Source organism: Pan troglodytes, chromosome 16 (assembly GCF_028858775.2).
Source record: "Pan troglodytes isolate AG18354 chromosome 16, NHGRI_mPanTro3-v2.0_pri, whole genome shotgun sequence".
Taxonomy (NCBI): Eukaryota; Metazoa; Chordata; class Mammalia; order Primates; family Hominidae; genus Pan; species Pan troglodytes.
In genome coordinates this window covers 68,187,748-68,209,334 of record NC_072414.2, presented here as the reverse complement: position 1 = coordinate 68,209,334, position 21,587 = coordinate 68,187,748, and the positions used below count along the sequence as shown (strand labels likewise).

General features: G+C 41.3%; 1 protein-coding gene and 1 pseudogene across 4 annotated transcripts in view; both read left to right on the top strand.

Moving 5' to 3' along the window:
- The window catches only part of ETFA (electron transfer flavoprotein subunit alpha), a 98,597-nt gene that overhangs the window by 37,337 nt on the left and 39,673 nt on the right, over positions 1 to 21,587 (top strand). The gene's annotated exons all lie outside the window — the stretch shown is intronic.
- Positions 18,668 to 21,577, top strand: LOC104002388 (tyrosine-protein kinase receptor TYRO3-like; annotated as a pseudogene).

Sequence of the window (21,587 nt, the reverse complement as noted above, 5' to 3'; positions counted from 1 at the left end):
TTACATCAAATAAAACATTGATAAAAGCAGCATTTTATCAACTCAAATTTATAAGTTCACATTGATAAGATTTATTTCCATAAAGCCTTTAGAGAGTATAAAATCAGTGAGAACAATGAACCTATTTTAATGAACAGAATTTTGAAATTGGGAGCTGTGAATGACAGTTTTAGTCATATCTTCCTGAACACCTAGTTTCTGTATTTTGTCTTATAGTATCAATTTCAGAAAATTCTGTTCTACATAGATAAGTGATACTAGAATATTCTTCAGTTAAGCCTGTCTAAAACTTGGAAGAGCAGGAAATTTTGGTCTCAAAGTTGAATCACAGTTGATAATGACTGTTTATATTTCTTAGGTGATACAGATTTTCAGTGAATAGGAGTCTCAGCCAGTTTAAACTTGTATAGTATGCAGGAAAACATGTTTTTTATATATTTCAAAACAATATGTAGTCTTATCCATTAAAAAAAAAATCTTACATCCCAGTGCTCTATTCTATGAGATATTCATTCACAGTTTTAAGATGCTGTAGTCAACATTTTCAAGGCTTATTTTTTATTTTTGAAGTTTTTTTTTGTTTTGTTTTGTTTTGTTTTTTTTGAGATGAGTCTCGCTCTGTCGCCCAGGCTGGAGTACAGTGGTGCAATCTCAGCTCACTGCAACCTCCACCTCCCGGGTTCAAGCAATTCTCTGCCTCAGCCTCCCAAGTGGCTGGGATTACGGGCGCCCACCACCATGCCTAGGTAATTTTTTTGTATTTTTAGTAGAGATGGGGGTTTCATCATCTTGGCCAGGCTGGTCTTGAACTCATGACATTGTGATCCACCTGCCTCGGCCTCCCAAAGTGCTGGAATTACAGCGTAAGCCACCGCACCCGGCCTGAAGTTTGTTTTGAAGTATTTGTTCAAGTCTTTTGCCTGTTTAAAACTTGAGTTCTTTTTCTTTTTCTTTTCTCTTTGTAGGAGTTTTTTATATAACCTACACACAAATTCTTCGTCAGATGAATTTCCCATTCTAGGACTTCCTATTCATTTTCTTCTGATGAGTAGAGATTTCTAATTTTGATAACCTAATGTACCAGTCTTTCTTCTTATGCTTAATACGTTTTGTGTTATTCAGCTTACTTGAAGTCAGAAAAGAAGTCAGAAAAGAAGATTTAAAGCTTAAAATACATACTAGAACTATTCATAAATTAAGTCACATCATCATGTGGCCTGTTTGCTTGTCATACTGAATTAGGCTGTGAGAGTGGATTTATTGAGCAGATGAGCTTGAGCCTTCCTTGACATTTAATGAGCTCTAGCACACATGCGCATATATATATTTTAAGAGACAGGGTCTTGCTATGTTACCTGGGCTGGAGTGCAGGGGTTGGTCACAGGCATGATCATAACACACCACAGCCTCTAACTCCTAGCCTCAATTAATCCTGCCACCTCAGCCTCTTGAGTGGCTGGGACTGCAGGTATGTGCCACCATGCCTGACTGGCACACACATTATTTGTGGAAATCTTTCAATTTTACATAAGTAGACATCTGTAGGCCTGATTTCATAAAAGATCAGCAGACCCACAACCTTCTTAACCAAAAATATGTCTACAAGAAATTCAGGCTGGGCGCAGTGGCTCAAGCCTGTAATCCCAGCACTTTGGGAGGCTGAGGCAGGTGGATCACGAGGTCAGGAGATTGAGATCATCCTGGCTAATATGGTGAAACCCCGTCTCTACTAAAAATACAAAAAATTAGCCGGGTGTGGTGGCATGTGCCTGTAGTCCCAGCTACTGTGGGGGTTGAAACAGGAGAATTGTTTGAACCCAGGAGGCGGAGGTTGCAGTGAGCCGAGATTGTGCCACTGCACTCCAGCCTGGGCGACAAGAGCGAGACTGTCTCCAAAAAAAAAAAAGAAGAAAGAAAGAAATTCAGAGATATACACTGAAGTGACAGAGACTTATTTTGACTGACAGAGAGTGCTTGTGGTTATCAAATAGAAGAGCAGAGTGGCAGGGAGTGGCTGGTGGTATCCTTTCCTATATTGAAAATAAATGGCATACCATCAGCATTATTCAATATTACTCTTATGGATATAGAACCATCGAAATTTTTTTTCATAAGGAAATATATTAAATGCTTTGAAGACTTTGACATAAACTATACAGCCTCCGAGAGAATTTTGATTCATTAACTCAGGGTGTGTGTGTGTGTGTGTGTGTGTGTGTGTATGTGTATGTATATACACACACATATACGCATATATGTGGCTATACATATATACACACGTAATTTATGTATGTACATTTTGTTAAGGATCTGAAACTTTTTTTGGAAACTATATCTCAAATTTACAGAAAACTTACAAGTAGAGAACAAAAAACCTATATTTTTATGGGCCATTTGAGTAAGTTGCTGTGATCATCCCCAAATAGGTTATATAGGACATTTTCCTAATAACTACAATACAACTTTTTAAATTAGGATATTAACATTGATACATAATACCATCTAAGCATCAGACCCTGACATTCAGGTTTTGCCTGTTATTCCAAAAATGTCCTTTATAGCAAAAGGATATAGTGCAGAGTCACATATTACATTTTAACTGTCATGTGTCCTTCAATCATAAATATTAATAGTTCCACAGTCTTACCTTCACTTCATGAGGGAATTGTGAAGATTACCAGACAGCTGTTTTATAGAATGTCCCTCAATTTGGATTTGTCTAATGTCTTCAATTTAGGTTATATATCTTGAACAGGAATATCACAGAAGTGATACCTCATCCTATCAGATGGTATACAATTTCATTTGGTCTTTCATTTAATGATTTTCACTTTAATCCTTTGATTAAGGCAATATTTGCCAACTTCTCCACTGTAAAGTTACTTTTCCCATTGTAATACATATTTTATATGGAGGTACTTTGAAATGATATAAATATCCCAGTTTTCCTCAAACTTTTTTTTTTTTTTTTTTTGAGACATAGTCTCGCTCTGTCGCTGAGGCTGGAGTGCAGTGGTGTGATCTCGGCTCACTGGAACTTCTGCCTCCAGGGTGCAAATGATTCTCATGTCTCAGCCTCCTGAGTAGCTTGGATTACAGGCATGCACCAACCCGCCCAACTAATTTTTGTATTTTTAGTGGAGACTGGGTTTTGCCATATTGGCTAGGCTGGTCTGGAACCCCTGGCCTCAAGTGATCCGCCCGCCTCGGCCTCCCAAAGTGCTGGGATTACAAGCATGAGCCACTATGCCCAGCCAATAAACTTTTGATTTATTCATTTATTTATATCAGTATGGACTTATGGTACCTATTTTATTCAATGGGTAAAAATCTATGGTTGTCATTATTATTGATGTACGAATTGTCCCATGTTTGGCTAGTGAGAGGCCCCTCTGTGTCTTTTTGATGTGTTCCCATCATTCTTTGAATCCTTTTTTACTTCCTGACAAGACAAGATGTTCCAGGCTCATTTTGTATTTTTCCTGTCCCATCTCTGGAACCAGTCATTTCTCCAAGGAATCCTGGTTCCTTTTGCTGAAGAAAAGTATTTAGAAGCCAGTGTCTCAATGCTAGTTATGTTCATTGCTGTTGAGATGTCACTGCTCCCATGACATCTCAGTGAAAAAAGCTAGAGAATGTGTGTGGGCATGTGTATGTCTAGGCAAATATATGCATATATATATTTACCTGCATATACAAACACATTTACATTTATATTTCTGTATCAGTTGTATATGTTGAAAACCGTAAGTGTACACTGGTATCTCCAATCCTAGTCTCATACCACAGGGTTAATTTTGGTTTTCTCCCTTTTCCTATTTGTAATGCCTTTCTCCTATGGTGAGAAACCTAGACCCTGCCAGTACTCTACCCTGCACAGATGCCCTCCTTGCCCCACTCAAGCTCCAACACCTGGAACTGAATAGTCTTCCTGTATAGATACCCTCCCCACCCTACTTGGACTCTGGCATCTCTGTCTGGGTAGCTTTTTCCCAAGGTGGTTGCACAATTTTACACTCCTACCAACTATGTATGTGGGTTCTAGTTGCTCCTCATTTTCACCATTTGGTGTTTTAGACATTTTGGTGGATGTTATCGGTTTTAATTTGCATTTCCCTGCAATTAATCTGATGCTCATCCAATGATGATGAGCACTGTTGTATTATTGGCCATTTAAACATCTTCCTTATGAAGTGCCTGTTCAAATCTTTTGCCCTTTTTTTAGTTGAATTGCGTGTTTTCATTATTGAGTTGTAGACATATTTTATATATTCCTTTACAAGTTTCTTGTTAGATACGGGTTTTACAAAATATTTTCTCACAGTCCGTGGCTTACCTATTTATTTTCTTAATGGTATCAAATTGAGGAAGTTCCCTTCTGTTTCTAATTTGCTGAGAGTTTTAGGAATGTGTGTTGAATTTTGTCAGATGTTTTCTGCATCTGTTAAGATGACTGGATAGCTTTTTGTTGGGGTGATCAGACCCAACACCAGGCCATGGGGGCTACAAAGTCCGGAGGAGTCAAAGGAATGAGAAAAGACAGGTTAAGAGAGAAAGTGGGAACAGAGGGCCAACTCTAGTATGGAGGCTGCAAAGGCCCCAAGCTCTGGGATGCCATGCTATTTATTGATGATCAAACAAAGAAACAGGTGGTGAGGATGTGGGGGTTGAAAGGAAGTGATGTATCAAGCAAATGAGCTACAGCTGTGATGGTGTAGCATTTTCTTTGAAACATATGGCTACTTGAGATAATGGGTGTGCTAGAAGCAAGGAGCCAGCAAGTTTAGACATGTTCCAAAGGCCACTAGGTATTTTAGACCCTGGACCCCAGACATATTCCAAAACTCTTTTATATTATGTCAGACATGCACGCCCTGCCTCAGTTTCTCTCCCAACACTCAGCTCTTCTCCCAACATGCCCCACTTTTCTTTTTTGTAAAACCGCCACAGCTATCATTGCTTGTTCTTGACGGCGGCTTTCTCTCCAGCGGTGGCTTCCGCATCTGCAGACTAAAAGGAGACAGCACAAGCACATAATTATTAGAACAAAATCTGCAAGTGTAGAGCTTCCAATGGCCTTAATCCACTTAAGAGGATTGACTGTAGACAACCCATCCGCTGTCTTGTTGAAAATACCAGTTGCAGGGAGCAGGTTCAAGTGAGCCTGAGAGGCTTCAAAAACCTGCTCTTTTAGTTTTACAATATCAAGGGTGAGATTTTCATCTCTGCCCTCCAGATGGCGTTTAAGAGTAACATAACACAACTTTGAATCCAAAAGGTCCTCTTTTTGTTTTTGAATTAATTGAGCAAGGCAATTGCAGGCTGTGCAGCCCTTAATTGCCTGTTGGTGATCCAGCTTCATTTTTCTTAGCCCTTATTCAAAATGGAACCACTCTGGTTTGAATGCCTCTTACATATTTCCTCTTTCCCTTTTACAAGAGGACCCTTAATTCTAAGGGTTGCAGAAGGATGGAGGTCTGTCTTCTGTAACTTCTTCATGCTGAATATGGGTGATGATATTCCTGCCTACCTATTAGGGTCTCTTGTATTTAGGGTAGAAGGGTAGAGAGGAATTCAGTCAGAAAACATTGGTCCGTTAAGCATCTGTTGTAGCTCTGAATCCCAGCAAAAGGTAAAATCCTGGCACTCCAGCAGTTTCTCAGCTTCCTGTGTGGTTTTCTTGATCTGTCCCATGTTATGGGGGTTGATGTCAGCATGACTCTGGTTGGTCCTCGTTCCGTCTTCGTATTCAGATTCACCTGGCTTATGGCTTGTACTGGGGGAACCCGGTCCATGGTTGGGATCCATGCGTCCCTCCAGTCTCCCGTTCCATGGTCATACACACCTTGAGGGCACCCACACGGTTTTTTCATCTCCTGCAAAAATACAAACATACCCTCATCCCTACATTAGTAAATCTACTGAAACAGAAGCAAAGGCTTTTTTTTTTTTCTTTTTCTTTTTCTTTTTTTTTTTTTTTTTTGCTGTAGCTGGGAGGCATGCCATTGCTGAAGCATTTGTAACTCAGCTTCTGCCTCTTTGGTTAATTACTGCGGGGTAAAAGTTACCATTGGTAATGAGAAGCAGGCTTTTTCTGATTAACAGAAGGCATCGAGAAAGCAAATCGAGGCTTATCCTTCTTGTGCAATAGTATAGCAAAAAAGCAATCCTTAAACCTTCAATTTGCACTGTACAGGTGGGTCCACTAGATGCTGTGGCTCATGATAGATCTTCAGATGTTTGGTGGGCACCCACACAGACACCTGGTTGTCACCTGGAGAGACACAAGCAAATCCTCTTCCCCATATAATTATCTTTCCTTTTTCCCAGCTTTTTGTATGTGCATCCCTCCATCATATATCTTGTCCAGCCTTTTTATTTTCCTTTTGTCCTGTCAGTTGTTGTTCAGCTGCAGTCGTGGGTTGATCTTTTTATAAATTTAAAAACTTTAATGTTAATAAAGCTAAATGCAATTGCATATGCAGTGTCTTATATTGCTGGTCCCCTCCCTTTTGTATGTGAGTTTTTAAAGTAGGATTAGCTCTTTAAGCAATGTCAGTTTGAAAAACTTGCTGTTGAGGTCCTGCAAATTAGGCTTTTCCATTAGTAGATCCATCAGTAAAAACAGTAATGGCTGCTCCAGTGGGGGCTTTTTGAGTAATAGAAGGCAGTATCTAGGATGTTAATTATAGAAATGGAAATATCTTAGATTTAGGATAATAATTATCAAGAATGCCAACAAAACCGGCCAAATTAACTTGCCATTCTTGGGAATTAATATAGGCTTGTTGAATTTGTTGTTTTGTTAATGGAACTATAATCTGATTTGGATCATATCCCATTAGCTTTGTTGTGCGCAACCTCACTTGTCCTACTAGCACAGCAATTTGATTTAAGTACAGAGTGAGCGTTTTGGTTGTATTGTGAGGTAGAAAAAGCCACTCAACCAGATCATCCTGTTGAACTATAAACTCCTGTAGGCAAATGCTTAGTAGGAAAAACTAAAAACTGTAATGGCTGTATCAGATTAATTCGTTCTACTTGTGCTTGCTGAATTTTTTCCTCAATTAATGGAAGTTCCTCCAATGCTTCTTTGAACAGGGAGCATTTACTGTTAAGGTTAGAATCACCTTGTAAAGTAGAAAAGAGATGAGACATAGTATAGGTAGGCATGCCTAAAGTTGGATGAATCCAATTAATGTCTCCTAATAATTTTTAGAAATCATTTAAGGTTTTTAAATTATCTCTTCAAATTTGAACTTTTTTTTTTTTTTTTTTAAACGGAGTCTCGCTTTGTCACCCAGGCTGGAGTGCAGTGGCGTGATCTCAGCTCACTGCAAGCTCCGCCTCCCAGGTTCACGCCATTCTCCTGCCTCAGCCTCCTGAGTAGCTGGGACTACAGGTGCCCGCCACCACACCCAATGAATTTTTTTGTATTTTTAGTAGAAGCGGGGTTTCACTGTGTTAGCCAGGATGGTCTCCATCTCCTGACCTCATGAGCCACCCGCCTTGGCCTCCCAAAGTGCTGGGATTACAGGCATGAGTCACCGCACCCTGCCAAATTTGAACTTTTTGAGGCTTAATAGCACTTTATTCTAACTTCATTCCTTGATATTGAAAGGGAGTAGAAGTTTGGATTTTATCGGGGGCTATAATTAACCCTGCTGCATTTACAGCCTTTTCCGTTTGTAGCACATCAATTCTTCCCTAGTTTCAGCTGCACACAAAATATCATCCATGTAATGGATAATATAACATTTTTTTAAACTGTTCTCTAACTGGCTTAATAGCTTTCCTGACATAAGTTTGACAAATAGTTGGGCTACTTAATATGCCTTGTGGCAGTACTTTCCAATGATACCTGTGCACTGGTTCGTTATTATTTATGGTGGGAACAGTAAAAGCAAATTTTTCATAATCTTGGGCAGCTAAAGGAATGGTAAAAAAGCAATCCTTTAGATCTATCACTATAAGAGGCCAGTATTTTGGAGTCATTGTTGGGGAGGGCAGCCCTGGTTGTAGCTTGCCCATCAGTTGAATTACAGCATTAACAGCGCTCAAATCTGTTAGCATTCTCCATTTACCCGATTTTTTCTTAATGACAAATACAGGAGAATTCCAAGGGGAGAAAGTAGGCTCTGTATGTCCCTTTTGCAATTGTTCCTGCACCAGTTCTTTTAAAGCTTCCAGTTTTTCCTGTTTCAGTGGCCATTGCTCCACCCAAACTGGTTTGGCAGTTAGCCAAACAAGAGGAATGGGAACCAGAGGCTCAACAATGGCCACTGCTAAAAATGATACTCCAATCCAGTCTGATCTGTTTGTCCTTCTGAAGGTTCTGATTGGCCATTTTTATTTTTTCCTAGTCCTTCTCCTGAGCGATATCCCATATTTTTCATCATTTGTCCACTAATATCATTATATTGATCCATAGGAATAGATATTTCAGCACCCCATTGTTGCAATAAGTCTCTATCCCATAAATTGACAGGAATAGGTGTAATAATAGGTTGGATTGTCCCTGGCCATCCCACCCTTGACATGGTAAAATCAAGGGACTTTGAAAAACTTCTGAGGCAGTCCCTACACCAACGATACCCGTGGAAGTCTTTTGTTTGGGCCAGTGTCGGGGCCATTGATTTAAAGCAATAAATAGAGACATCAGCTCCAGTATCTACTAGTCCTTCAAAATCCTTTCTCTGAATAGTTACTATACAAATAGGTCTTTTATCAGACACTTGATTAACCCAATATAAAGCTTTTCCTGCTGGATTAGTACTACCAAAGCCTCCTGTTCTTTTCACTGTGCTGCTTCCTAGTTTTATGTAGGGTAGCAGCAACAACTGAGCAATTCATTCTCTTGGGGAGGCAGACCACGGAGTCGAGGAACTAATAACTAGTTGAATCTCTCAGGTATGATCAGAGTCAATTATTCCCGTATGCACAGTGACACCTTTTAAATTTAGACTAGACCTTCCAAGTAATAGACTGACTGTTCCTGAGGGTAAGGGTCCCCTAACTCCCGTGGGGACCTTCTTTGGTGGCTCCCCAGGAAGGAGACAGGCATTTTGCTGCAGAGGTCTATGGCAGCACTGTCTGCTGTGGCAGGGGACAACTGTATGTTTGTTAAGGGCACTGGCTGTGCCGGATATGCCTCAGTTTGTTGAGGGGCCCAAGGCAGGCCCCTCTTCCTATTTCCTGAAAGAGGTTGTCCATCTTTGCTAAATTTAGAATGACACTGATTTGCCCAGTGATTGCCTTTCTTACACCAGGGACATACACCAGGACTTTTCCGTTAATTGATGGTAGTGGTTTTTCCTTTTGATTTCCATTTCTACATTCCTTTTTTGTGCGTCCAAATTGCCCACAATTAAACCAAGAGCCTGAGAAACGGGACATATTCTTTCCTACTTTCAATCCAGCCATAGCCTTAGCTAAAAGAGTATCCTTATGTAAGTTACCTCCAATGCCATCACAAGCCTTAATATATTCAGCTAAATGAGCCTTCCCTCTCAGGTGTCTAATAGCAGTTTGACACTCTGCATTAGCATTATCATATGCAAGAAGATGTATTATAACATCCTGAGCTGTTTTATCAGTTATGGCTTTATATACAGCCTCTTGGAGCCAAGTAATAAAATCAATATATGGTTCTTTAGGTCCTTGTCAGACAACTGAAAGAAGGATATTTTTCCCCCTGTAACATTTACCCTTTCCCATGCCCATAAGCACACAGAGCGCAGCTGAACAATGGCAACACCCTCCATTACTTCTTGATTCTCTAATCAACCCCAATTAGGGCCAACTCCCAGTAACTGTTCAAAGGAAACAGGCACAGGTGACTGCACTTGTGTGTTTTCCCTTGCCTGAGTTTGAGCTTCGTCAGCCCACCATGTTTTAAACTGCAAGTACTGGGACGGAGTGAGAACAGATTTTGTTAAAGTATCCCAATCATATGGTATTAACCTATTATCAAGAGCCACATTTTTCAACAAAGTTTTCATAAAAGGAGAGTTCGGTTCATATTGAATAATGGCTTGCTTAAATTCCTTTAAAACTTAAAAGGAAGAGTGGCCCAATTAGCTATATTCTGTCCTTCTTGCTGGGTTTGCCATGCTTCAAGGTCTCCCTCAGCTCTAGCTTTTTGAATAGAATTTTGTATAGCACCACCAATTGCTCCAGGTTTTAATGTTGCAACTACAGGAGCAGTAAGTTTTTCAGCTGATTCATTTTCTCACCCAGTAAGGGGGAGAGAGGAGGTGGCCATTCACTTAATTCAGCAGGTGGAGCTGATGGGCTAGTAAAACATACTTTTTTTAGTTTTCCTTTCTTTTCTTTAATCTCCTCCAGTAGCTGTTCCTCACACTCAGAATCTGAAGTTAGTTTTTTACACTCGTCCTCCTCTTCCTCATCTGAATCTGCCTCATCATCTGTTTGAAATGGCTCAGGAGCTACCTTTATTAGTGCCCACACTGACCAAATGGAAACTGGAATTTTTGCTCCGTCTTTATACACCTTTTTAAAATCTCTTCCCGTTGTCTCCCATTCATCCAACTCCATAGTCCCTTGTTCTGGAAACCATGGGCAAAACTGCTTTACTGTACTAAAGAGTGATAACAAATTCTGAGTACTAACTTTCACTCCCCTTCGTAATAAATGCCTTAAGAAATTCAAATAAGCAAAATGTTTGCTTTAACTTTGTCCCATTGTTACCCTGGTTCTTCCAAGCGCTCAGCTTCCTCACCGAGCTTCTTTCAGTCATCCCTGGGTGTCCTCTGACGATGCATCCTCCGCTTTCACGTGCTCTAGCGTTCCTTCACTGTGGTCTTTGTCGCCCCATGTTGGGTGCCATGAATGTTGGGGTGATCAGACCCAACACCAGGCCATGGGGGCTACAAAGTCCGGCGAAGTCAAAGGAATGAGAAAAGACGAAAGAAAGTCTGGCAAGGAGCCAGCAAGTCTAGACACATTCCAAAGGCCATGAGGGGTTTTAGACTCTGGACTCCGGACATGTTCCAAGACACTTTTATGTTATGTCAGACATGCAAGCCCTGCCTCAGCTTCTCTCCCAACACTCAGCTTTTCTCCCAATGTTTTTCTTTATTCTGTTAATATGGTGAATTATATTGTTTGATTTTCATATGTTAAACTACCTTGAATTACTGTAATAAACTGTAGTGGTTGATCATGTTATCCTTTTAATATATTGCTGGTTTTGATTTGCTGATATTGTGTTAAGAATTTTTGAGTCTGTATTTATTAGGATATTCTGTAATTTTCTTTTAAAAAAAATAACTGGAGTTTTGGTATCAGCATTATGCTACCTTCATGAAATGGTTGGAAGATGTTTCTTCTTGCTTTATTTTCTGAATGAGTTTGTGTAAGGTTGGTGTTTTTTTTTTTTTTTCTTAAATGTTTGATGTAATTAATTAGTGCAGCCATATGGGCCTGATTTTCTTTCTTGGACCATTTCACAAAGAATGCAGCTCCTTTAACAGATTTAGGGCTAGTCAGATTTTCCATTTTATTTTGTGTCAGTTTTGCTAATTGATCCATTTCTTCTAAATTGTCAAATGTGTTAGATGAAGTTGTTTATATTGCCTTTTTTCTTTTACTGTATATAAGATCTGGAGTGATACTTCCTCTTTCATTTCTTATTTAGTTTGTGTTTTTTCCTTTTTTGTTCTCCCCTCTTCATTAGTCTAGCTAGGAGTTTATAAAAATTTTAAAAAATGTTTTCATTGATCCAACTTTCAAAAATAATAGCTTTGGCTGGGTGCAGTGGCTCATGCCTGTAGTCCCAGCACTTTGGGAGGTCGAGTTTTATTGAAATATAATTTACATACCATGCAGTGCATAGTGTTTAAAGTGTAACTCAGTGGCTTTTAGGGTGTTCAAAGAGTTGTACAATTTTTACCTCAATCAGCTTTAGAATATTTTTTTCATCACCCGTGAAAGGAACCCCATACTTATTTTCTTCCCAACTCCCCTAGTCCTAGGCAATAGCCTAGGACTTTGTCTCTACAGTTTTGCCTATTCTAGACATTTTATGTAAATGGAATCATATAATATTTGGTCTTTTGTGACTAATTTCTTTCATTTAGCATGGTGTTTTCAAGGTTCATTTATGTCAAAGCATTTCTTTTTATTGCTGAATAATATTCCATTGTATACCACATTTCATTTATCCATTCATCATTTGATGGACATTTGGGTGTTCTTACTTCTTAACTATTATGAATGATGCTGCTGTGAATATTTGCGTACAAGTTTTTGTGTGGACTTACGTTTTCATTTCTCTTGTGTATATACCTAGGAGTGAAATTGCTGGGTCACGTGGTAACTCTTTGTTCAACCTTTAGAGCAACTTGTCCAAACCACAGTCCAGGATGGCTTTGAATGTAGCCCAACACAAGTTCATAAACTTTCTTAAAACATTATGAGTTTTTTTTCTTTTTTTTAGCTCATCAGTTATCATTAGTGTTAGTGTATTTTGTGTGTTCCAAGACTCCTTCTTCCAGTGTGGCCCAGGGAAGCCAAAAGATTGGACACCCTGGTTTAGAGGAAATGCCAAACTGTTTTCCAGAGCAACTACACCAACAATGAACCAATTTTTAGCTTTATTAATTTTTTCTGTTGTCTCTTTTTCATTTTATTGATTTTTGCTCTTTGTTTTCTTCCTTCTAATTACTTTGGGCTTACCTGGCTTTTAAGGTAGAACTTTACTAATTTTGTATTTTTCTTATTTTAAAATATAAATATTAAAACTATAAATTTTCCTCAAAGTACTTTAGCTGCAGCCCACGCTTTTGATACAGTTTTATCCTTCTTTTCAAGATATTTTCTAATTTAGAAATGTTTTATTTCTAGATATTTGTGTTTTTCCCAGATGTCTTTCTGTTATTGGTTTCTAATTTAATTTCTTTGTGGTCAGAGAACACATTTTATAATAGTTCAATCTTAAAATTTATTGAGACTTATTTTATGATCCAGCATATGCTCTATTTTGGTGAACATACCCTTTGCATTTGAAAAGAACGTGTATTCTGTAGTTGTTGGATGTAATGTTCTATAAGTGTTAGGTAACAGGACAAGTCTGGATTGCAGCCTATTTTTGTACTTAAAGTTTTATTGGAATACAGCCATACTAATTCATACACTACCTTTTTTTTTTTTTTTTTTTTTTTTTTGAGATAGAGTCTCGCTCTGTCACCCAGGCTGGAGTGCAGTGCTGCGATCTCAGCTCACTGCAACCTCTGCCTCCCGGGTTCAAGCAATTCTCGTGTCTCAGCCTCCTGAGTAGCTGGGACTACAGGTGCACACCACCACGCCTGGCTAATTTTTTGTATTTTAGTAGAGACAGGGTTTCACCATGTTGGCTAGGCTGGTCTCGAACTCCTGAACTCAGGCAATCTGGCCGCCTCGGCCTCCCAAAGTGCTGGGATTACAGGTGTGAGCCACCGTGCCCGCCCTCATTCATATACCTCTTTGTCTATGTCTGCTTTTGCTTTATAAAAGAAAGATTGAGTGGTTAACAACAGAGACTCTATAGCCAACAAAACCAAAAATATTTATGATCTAACCCTTTAGAGATAAAGTTTGCTAACCCCTACTCTACATCTTTTATGCCCTTACCAAATTTTTTGGTCTAGTTGTTCTGTCACTTACTGGGAGAAGGTATTGAAAACTGTGATTGTGGATTTGTCGGTTTCTCACTTTAGTTTTGTCAGTTTTTGCGTGATACATTTTGAAACTCTCTTATTGGGACATTCATTCGTGATTGATCTATCTTCCTGATAAATTGACTATCTTATTATTATGTAATTTTCCTCTTTATGTTTGGTAGTACTTTGTCTTGAAGTCTACTTTGATATTAATAAAGACACTTCAGATTTCTTATGCTTACTCATTGTATAATGTATCTTTTTCTGTCTTTTTCAGTGTATCTCTTTCTTTATATTTAAAACATATTTCTTATAGGTATGTATAGTTGAGTCTTGCTTTTTTAATTCATTCTGACCAGCTCTGATTTGTTTGTTTGTTTGTTTGTTTGAGAGGGAGTTGCGCTCTTGTTGCCCAGGCTGGAGTGCAATGGTATGATCTCGGCTCACCATAACCTCTGCCTCCTGGGTTCAAGTGATTCTCCTGCTTCAGCCCCCTGAGTAGCTGGGATTACAGGCATGTGCCACCATGCCTGGCTAATTTTGTATTTTTAATAGAGATGGGGTTTCTCCATTTTGGTCAGGCTGGTCTCGAACTCCCGACCTCAGGTGATCCACCTGCCTCAGCCTCTGAAAGCGCTGGAATTACAGGCATGAGACACTGCGCCCAGCCTCAGCTCTGATTTTTCTGCTGGGACTTTAAGGTCATTTATATTTTTCTCTGACTGCTTTTAAGAATTTCTCTTTATCACTTGTTAAGCAATTGGATTATGATACATCTTGTAGTTTCCTTCATATTTCCTGTTCATGGGGTTTTTTGTGCTTCTTAGATCTGTAGGGTTTTAATTTTTTCAAATTTGCAAATATTTTGATTATTATTTAATAAAAAAAATCCAAGTAGCTTTTTTGCTCCAATTGCACATATATTAGGTCTCCTAAAGTTGTTCCACAGCTTTCCAATGGTCTATTTTTTTCTCATTTTTTTCTCTTTGTGTTTCATTTTGAATAGTTTCTTTTGCTGTATTTTCAAGTCATGAATTTTTTTTTCTGCAGTGTTTAATCTGCTAATTCCATTCAGTATATTTTTATCACAGACATTATAGCTTTTATCTCCAGAAGTTTGATTTGGGCCATTTTATATCTTCCATTTTGCTACCTAACATTTATAATCTTTTCTCTACCTTCTTGGACATCTGGGACATACTTATAATAACTATTAATATCGCTCTTTACAAATTCTTTCATCCTTGTCATTTGGGGATTTATATCATTCTCTTTTCTTCTCATTATGGATCATATTTAACTGCATCTTTGCATGCATTGGTAATTTTTTTATTAGATGCCAGACATTGCAAATTCTCCCTTGCTGAATGCTAGATATTTTTGTATTCCTGTATATATTTCTTTACATTTTTTAAATGTCAGATTTTTAAAATTTGTACAAATTTGTGGAGTACCTGTGAAATTTTATTATATGTATATAATGTGTGGTGATAAAATCAGGGTATTTAGGATGTCCATCACCTGAGCACAATATATTTTTGTCAACTAACGTCACCTTACTGTACTGTCAAACACTGGATTTATTCTTTGTGTCTAAATGTATATTTGTACCCTTTAACTCATCTCTCTTCATCCTCCCACATTCCCCCACTCACCCTTCCCAGTCTCTGTCATCTAGCTTTCTACTCTCTACCTCCATGCGATCTAATTTTTTAGTTTCCACATATGTGTGAGAACGTGTGATATTTATCTTTTCGTGCCTGGCTTATTTCACTTAAGATAATGACCTACACAGTTCTATCCCTGTTGCTGCAGCTGACATGATTTTATTCTTTTTTATGGCTTTGTTCTAGGATGCAGTGAAAGTTATTTAGAAACAGTTTGATCCTTTCAGATTTTGCTTTTTAAATATGAACTGTATCCTGGAAACTTGCTCAGGTTGGTAGGCTGGGGCGGTCACTGGGCTCATCTTGTTTGTTTCTCCTGGTTGTCAGATCTGTGCTGCCTGATATCCAATGTCAGAAAGCAATTGTTTCTTAAGTTTTGTCCAGTGTTTTAGTTATTTCAGGCAAAGGGTACATTCAATTCCTGTTACTACATCTTGGTTGGAAGTGAATTAGTTCATAATAATTTTTACAGTTGGGTTTAGTTGTCATTTTGCTATTTGTATCCTGCTTATCCTATCTGTTTTTGTTCGTATACTTGCTTTGTTTTGTTCTGTTTCTCTGCTTCTCCTTTTCTGCCCTATTTTGGACCAGTTGAATATTTTAAATTCTTTTACTGGATTTTTAGCTATACCTCTTCGCATTATTCTGTTTTTTAGTTATTTCAATTGGGATTACAACATATTTAACTTTTCATGGTCTACAGAGAGTTAATATTGTACTAATTCATGTAAAACCTTGGAACCATATACAATTGACCCTTGAACCATGGGGGTTAGGGCCAATGACCCACTATGCAGTTGAAAATCTGTGTATAACTTTTGACTGCCCCTAAATTTAACTACTAATAGCTGTTGACCAGAAACCTTACCAATAACATAAATAGTCGATTATAACACATATGTTATATATATTATATATTATGTTTTTATAATAAAATAAGCTAGAGAAAAGAAAATGTTACTAAGAAGATTATAAGGAAGAGAAAATATATTTACTATTCATTAAGTGGATGTGGATCATCATAAAGGTATTCATCCTCATTGTCTTTATGTTGAGTAAGCTGAGGAGGAAGAGGAATGCTTGGTCTTGCTGTCTCAGGGATGGCAGAGACAGAAGAAAAACTGCAGACAAGTGGACCTGCCCATTTCAAATCCATGTCAACTGTGGTTCCATTTATATCTCACCTTCATGCTCTACTTTTCATCTGTATTATATCTACATACCTCACAGTACAACGCCATAATTTTTATGTTAGGCATTCATGTGTATTTTGAAGAAATCAAAATATGAAAAAAGATACACTTTAATAAAAATTTACCCCCTGCCAGGCATGGTGGCCCATGCCTATAATCCCAGTGCTTTGGAAGGCTGAGGCAGGCAGATTGCTTGAGTCCAAGAGTTAGAGACCAGCCTGGGCGACACAGGGAAACCCTGTCTCTACAAAAAAAAAAAAAAAAAAAAATTAGCCAGGCACAGTGGTGTGCACCTGTAGTCCCAGCTACTTGGGAGGCTGAGGTGGAGGAATGGCTTGAGCTTGAGAGGCAGAGGTTGCAATGAGCCAAGATTGTGCCACTGCACTCCAGCCTAGGTGCCAGAGTGAGGCTCTGTCTCCCCACCCCCCACCCCCCAAAAAATTACCCCCATATATTTACCATTTCTGGTAGCCTTCATTCCATCTGAAGACTTGAGTTTCCTTCTTAGGTCATTTCATGTCCTTTATGTTTTGTAGTACTGGTATGATGGTAATGAATTCTGTTTTTATCAGTCTGAAAATATCTTTATTCTACTTTCATATATATATATATTTTTTGAGATGAGGTCTTGCTCTGTCACCCAGGTTGGAGCACAGTGGTGCTATCTTGGCTTACTGCCACCTCCCCCTCTCAAGCTCAAGCAGCCCTCCCACCTCAGCCTCCTCAGTAGCTGAGACTGCAGGTGTGTGTCACCACACCTGGCTAATTTTTTATATTTTTGGTAGAGATGGGGTTTTACCGTGTTGTCCAGGCTGGTCTCAAACTCCTGAGCTGAAGTGATCCACTCTGCTTGACTCCCAAAGTGCTGGGATTATAGGCGTGAGCCACTGCACCTGGCTACACTTGCATTCTTGAAAGTTTTTTGTTTTTTGTTTTTTTTAGATATAGCTTGAGTCTGGTGCCTACCAGGCCATCCTGACACATCTATTTTTAGGTATAGAATTTCAGGTATAGTTCCCCCCAGCACTTTGAGTTCCATTGTCTTCTGGTCTTCATTGTTTCTAATGAGAGCTCAGCCATTATTTGTATTGTTCCTCTGTATGTTTTTTTGTTGTTGCTTTCAAGATTTTATCTTTATCGTAGATCTTTAGAAGTTTGATTATGATAGACCGGGTGCGGTGCCTCATGCCTGTAACCCAGCACTTTGGGAGGCCGAGGCGGGCAGATCACCAGTTCAGGAGATCGAGACCATCCTGGATAACACGGTGAAACCCCGTCTCTACTGAAAATACAAAAAATTAGCCGGGCATGGTGGCAGGCGCCTGTAGTCCCAGCTACTCAGGAGGCTGAGGCAGGAGAATGGCGTGAACCCAGGAGGTGGAGCTTGCAGTGAGCCAAGATCGCACCACTGCATTCCAGCCTGGGTGACAGAGCGAGACACCTTCTCAAAAAAAAAAAAAAAAAAAAAAAGTTTGATTATGGTATACCTAGGGGTGTGTCTTTTTGTATTTATCCTGCTTTAGATAGCAAGCTTCTTAAATCTATAAATGTATGCCTTTTACCACATTTGGGACGTTTTATGTTACTATTTTTTCTGCTTCATTTTTTTTCCTCACTTTTGTTCTGGGACTCTAGTTACACATGTTTTAGATATCTTGATGTTCTTTCCCAGATTGCTGGAGTTCTGTTGATTCTTTTTCCTCTTTTTTTTTCCCTACTCTATAGCTTGGATCATTTCTTTTGGTCCATTTTCAGGGTCACTGACTCTTGTATAATTTTAATATGCTTTTAAACCTATCCAGGGGCTTTCTTATTCTAGGCTTTATATTTTTTAGTTTGAGATTTGCATTTAGTTGTTTTTAAAATTTTTATTTCTCTAATTTCTTATCTGTTTGACCATTACAGATATTTTACTTTATATCCTTGCGCATAGGTATAGTACCTACTTTAAAATCCTTGTGTGCTAATTTCAAAATCTGGATCATTTCAGGACTGGTCTCCTAGGCTCAAGCGATCCACCTGTCTTGGCCTCTCAAAGTGCTGGGGTTACAGGTGTGAACCACTGCACCTGGCCTGAGTGAATATTTTACCACTTTATAATATTATGCATTGTTCATTTAGAAAATAATGGTTTACTGAGTTATGAAGATCTTCCAAATGTTGACACGTTTGTCAATATAAAAAGTCACATTCAGCCCTCCTCCCTCCTCACTCGTGGGCCGGGACTGGCATGGTATGGCATCACCACAGATGGCGCTGAGGCACAGCATGGGGCGGCTGGGGCTCCTGCTGCTGCCGCCACAGCAGCTGGGGCTGCTGCTGGTGGCTCTGGCTTCTCTGCTGCTCCCAGAGTCTGCAGCCGCAGGTCTGAAGCTCGTGGGAGTCCCGGCAAAGCTGACAGTGTCCCAGGGGCAGCTGGTGAAGCTCAACTGCAGCGTGGAGGGGATGGAGGAGCCTGACATCCAGTGGGTGAAGGATGGGGCTGTGGTCCAGAACTTGGACCAGTTCATCCCAGTCAGCGAGCAGCACTGGATCAGCTTCCTCAGCCTGAAGTCAGTGGAGCGCTCTGACACGGGCCAGTACTGGTGCAAGGTGGATGGGGGCGAAATCCAGATCTCCCAGCCAGTGTGGCTCACGGTAGTAGGTGTGCCACTTTTCACAGTGGAGCCAAAAGATCTGGCAGTGCCACCCAATGCCCCTTTCCAACTGTCTTGCAAGGCTGTGGGTCCCCCTGAACCTGTTACCATTGTCTGGTGGAGAGGAACTACGAAGATCGGGGGACCTGCTCCCTCTCCATTTGTTTTAAATGTAACAGGGGTGACCCAGAGCACCCATGTTTTCCTGTGAAGTTCACAGCTTAAAATGCCTGGCCTCTTCTCGCATAGCCACTGTTCTCCTTCAAGCACTGCCTGCAGTCCCCTTCAACATCACCGTGACAAAGCTTTCCAGCGGCAACACTAGTGTGGCCTGGATGCCAGGTGCTGATGGCCAAGCCCTGCTGCAGTCCTGTACAGTTCAGGTGACACAGGCCCCAGGAGGCTGGGAAGTCCTGGCTGTTGTGGTCCTTGTGCCCCCCTTTACCTGCCTGCTCCGGGACCTGGTGCCTGCCACCAGCTACAGCCTCAGGGTGTGCTGTGCCAGTGCTTTGGGGCCCTCTCCTTATGCTGACTGGGTGCCCTTTCAGACCAAGGGTCTAGCCCCAGCCAGCGCTCCCCAAAACCTCCATGCCATCCACACAGATTCAGGCCTCATCTTGGAGTGGGAAGAAGTGATCCCCGAGGGCCCTTTGGAAGGCCCCCTGGGACCCTATAAACTGTCCTGGGTTCAAGACAATGGAACCCAGGATGAGCTGACAATGGAGGGGACCAGGGCCAATTTGACAGGCTGGGATCCCCAAAAGGGCCTGATCATACGTGTGTGTGTCTCCAATGCAGTTGGCTGTGGACCCTGGAGTCAGCCACTGGTGGTCTCTTCTCATGACCATGCAGGCCAGAAGGGCCCTCCTCACAGCCGCACATCCTGGGTACCTGTGGTCCTTGGTGTGCTAACGGCCCTGGTGATGGCTGCTGCCCTGTCCCTCATCTTGCTTCGAAAGAGACCGAAAGAGACGTGGTTTGGGCAAGGCTTTGACAGTGTCATTGCCCGGGGAGAGCCAGCCATTCACTTCTGGGCAGCCCGGTCCTTCAATCGAGAAAGGCCCAAGCGCATCGAGGCCACATTGGACAGCTTGGGCATCAACAGCGAACTAAAGGAAAAACTGGAGGATGTGCTCATCCCAGAGCAGCAGTTCACCCTGGCCGGATATTGGGGAAAGGAGAGTTTGGTTCAGTGCGGTAGGCCCAGCTGAAGCAGGAGGATGGCTCCTTTGTGAAAGTGGCTATGAAGATGCTGAAAGCTGATCTCATTGCCTCAAGTGACATTGAAGAGTTCCTCAGGAAAGCAGCTTGCATGAAGGAGTTTGACCATCCACATGTGGCCAAACTTGTTGGGGTGAGCCTCTGAGCCTCTGGAGCAGGGCTAAAGGCTGTCACCCCATCCCCATGGTCATCTTGCCCTTCATGAAGCATGGGGACCTGCACGCCTACCTGCTCACCTCCCGGCTTGGGGAGAACCCCTTTACCCTGATCCGGTTCATGGTGGACATTGCCTGCGGCATGGAGTACCTGAGCTCTCGGAACTTCATCCACCGAGACCTGGCCACTCGGAACTGCATGCTGGCAGAGGACATGACAGTGTGTGTGGCTGACTTCGGACTCTCCTGGAAGATCTACAGCGGGGCTACTATTGTCAGGGCTGTGCCTCCAAATTGCCTGTCAAGTGGCTGGCCCTGGAGAGCCTGGCTGACAACCTGTATACTGTGCACAGTGATGTGTGGGCCTTCGGGGTGACCATGTGGGAGATCATGACACGTGGGCAGACACCATATGCTGGCATCGAAAACACTGAGATTTACAACTACCTCATTGGCGGGAATCGCCTGAAACAGCTTCCAGAGTGTATGGAGGACGTTCTTACACTCCCACTCCATCCAAGCCAAGGTCTCCTTAGGCCTTCAGACGACCTTTTGTATGATCTCATGTACCAGTGCTGGAGTGCTGACCCCAAGCAGCGCCCAAGCTTTACTTGTCTGCGAATGGAACTGGAGAACATTCTGGGCCAGCTGTCTGTGCTATCCGCCTGCCAGGACCCCTTATACATCAACATCGAGAGAGCCGAGGAGCCCACTGTGGGAGGCAGCCTGGAGCTGCCTAGCGGGGATCAGCCCTACAGTGGATCTGGGGATGGCAGTGGCATGGGGACAGTGGGTGGCACTCCCAGTGACTGTTGATACATCCTCACCCCTGGAGGGCTGGCTGAGCAGCCAGGGCAGGCAGAGCACCAGCCAGAGAGTCCCCTCAATGAGACACAGAGGCTTTTGCTGCAGCAGCAAGGGCTACTGCCACACAATAGCTGTTAGCTCACAGGCAGAGGGCATCAGGGCCATTTGGCCGGCTCTGACGGCCACTGTGCTGGCTGACAAAGCCCTGTCTGACCTCAGCCCAGACAGCAAGGTGTGGAGGCTCCTG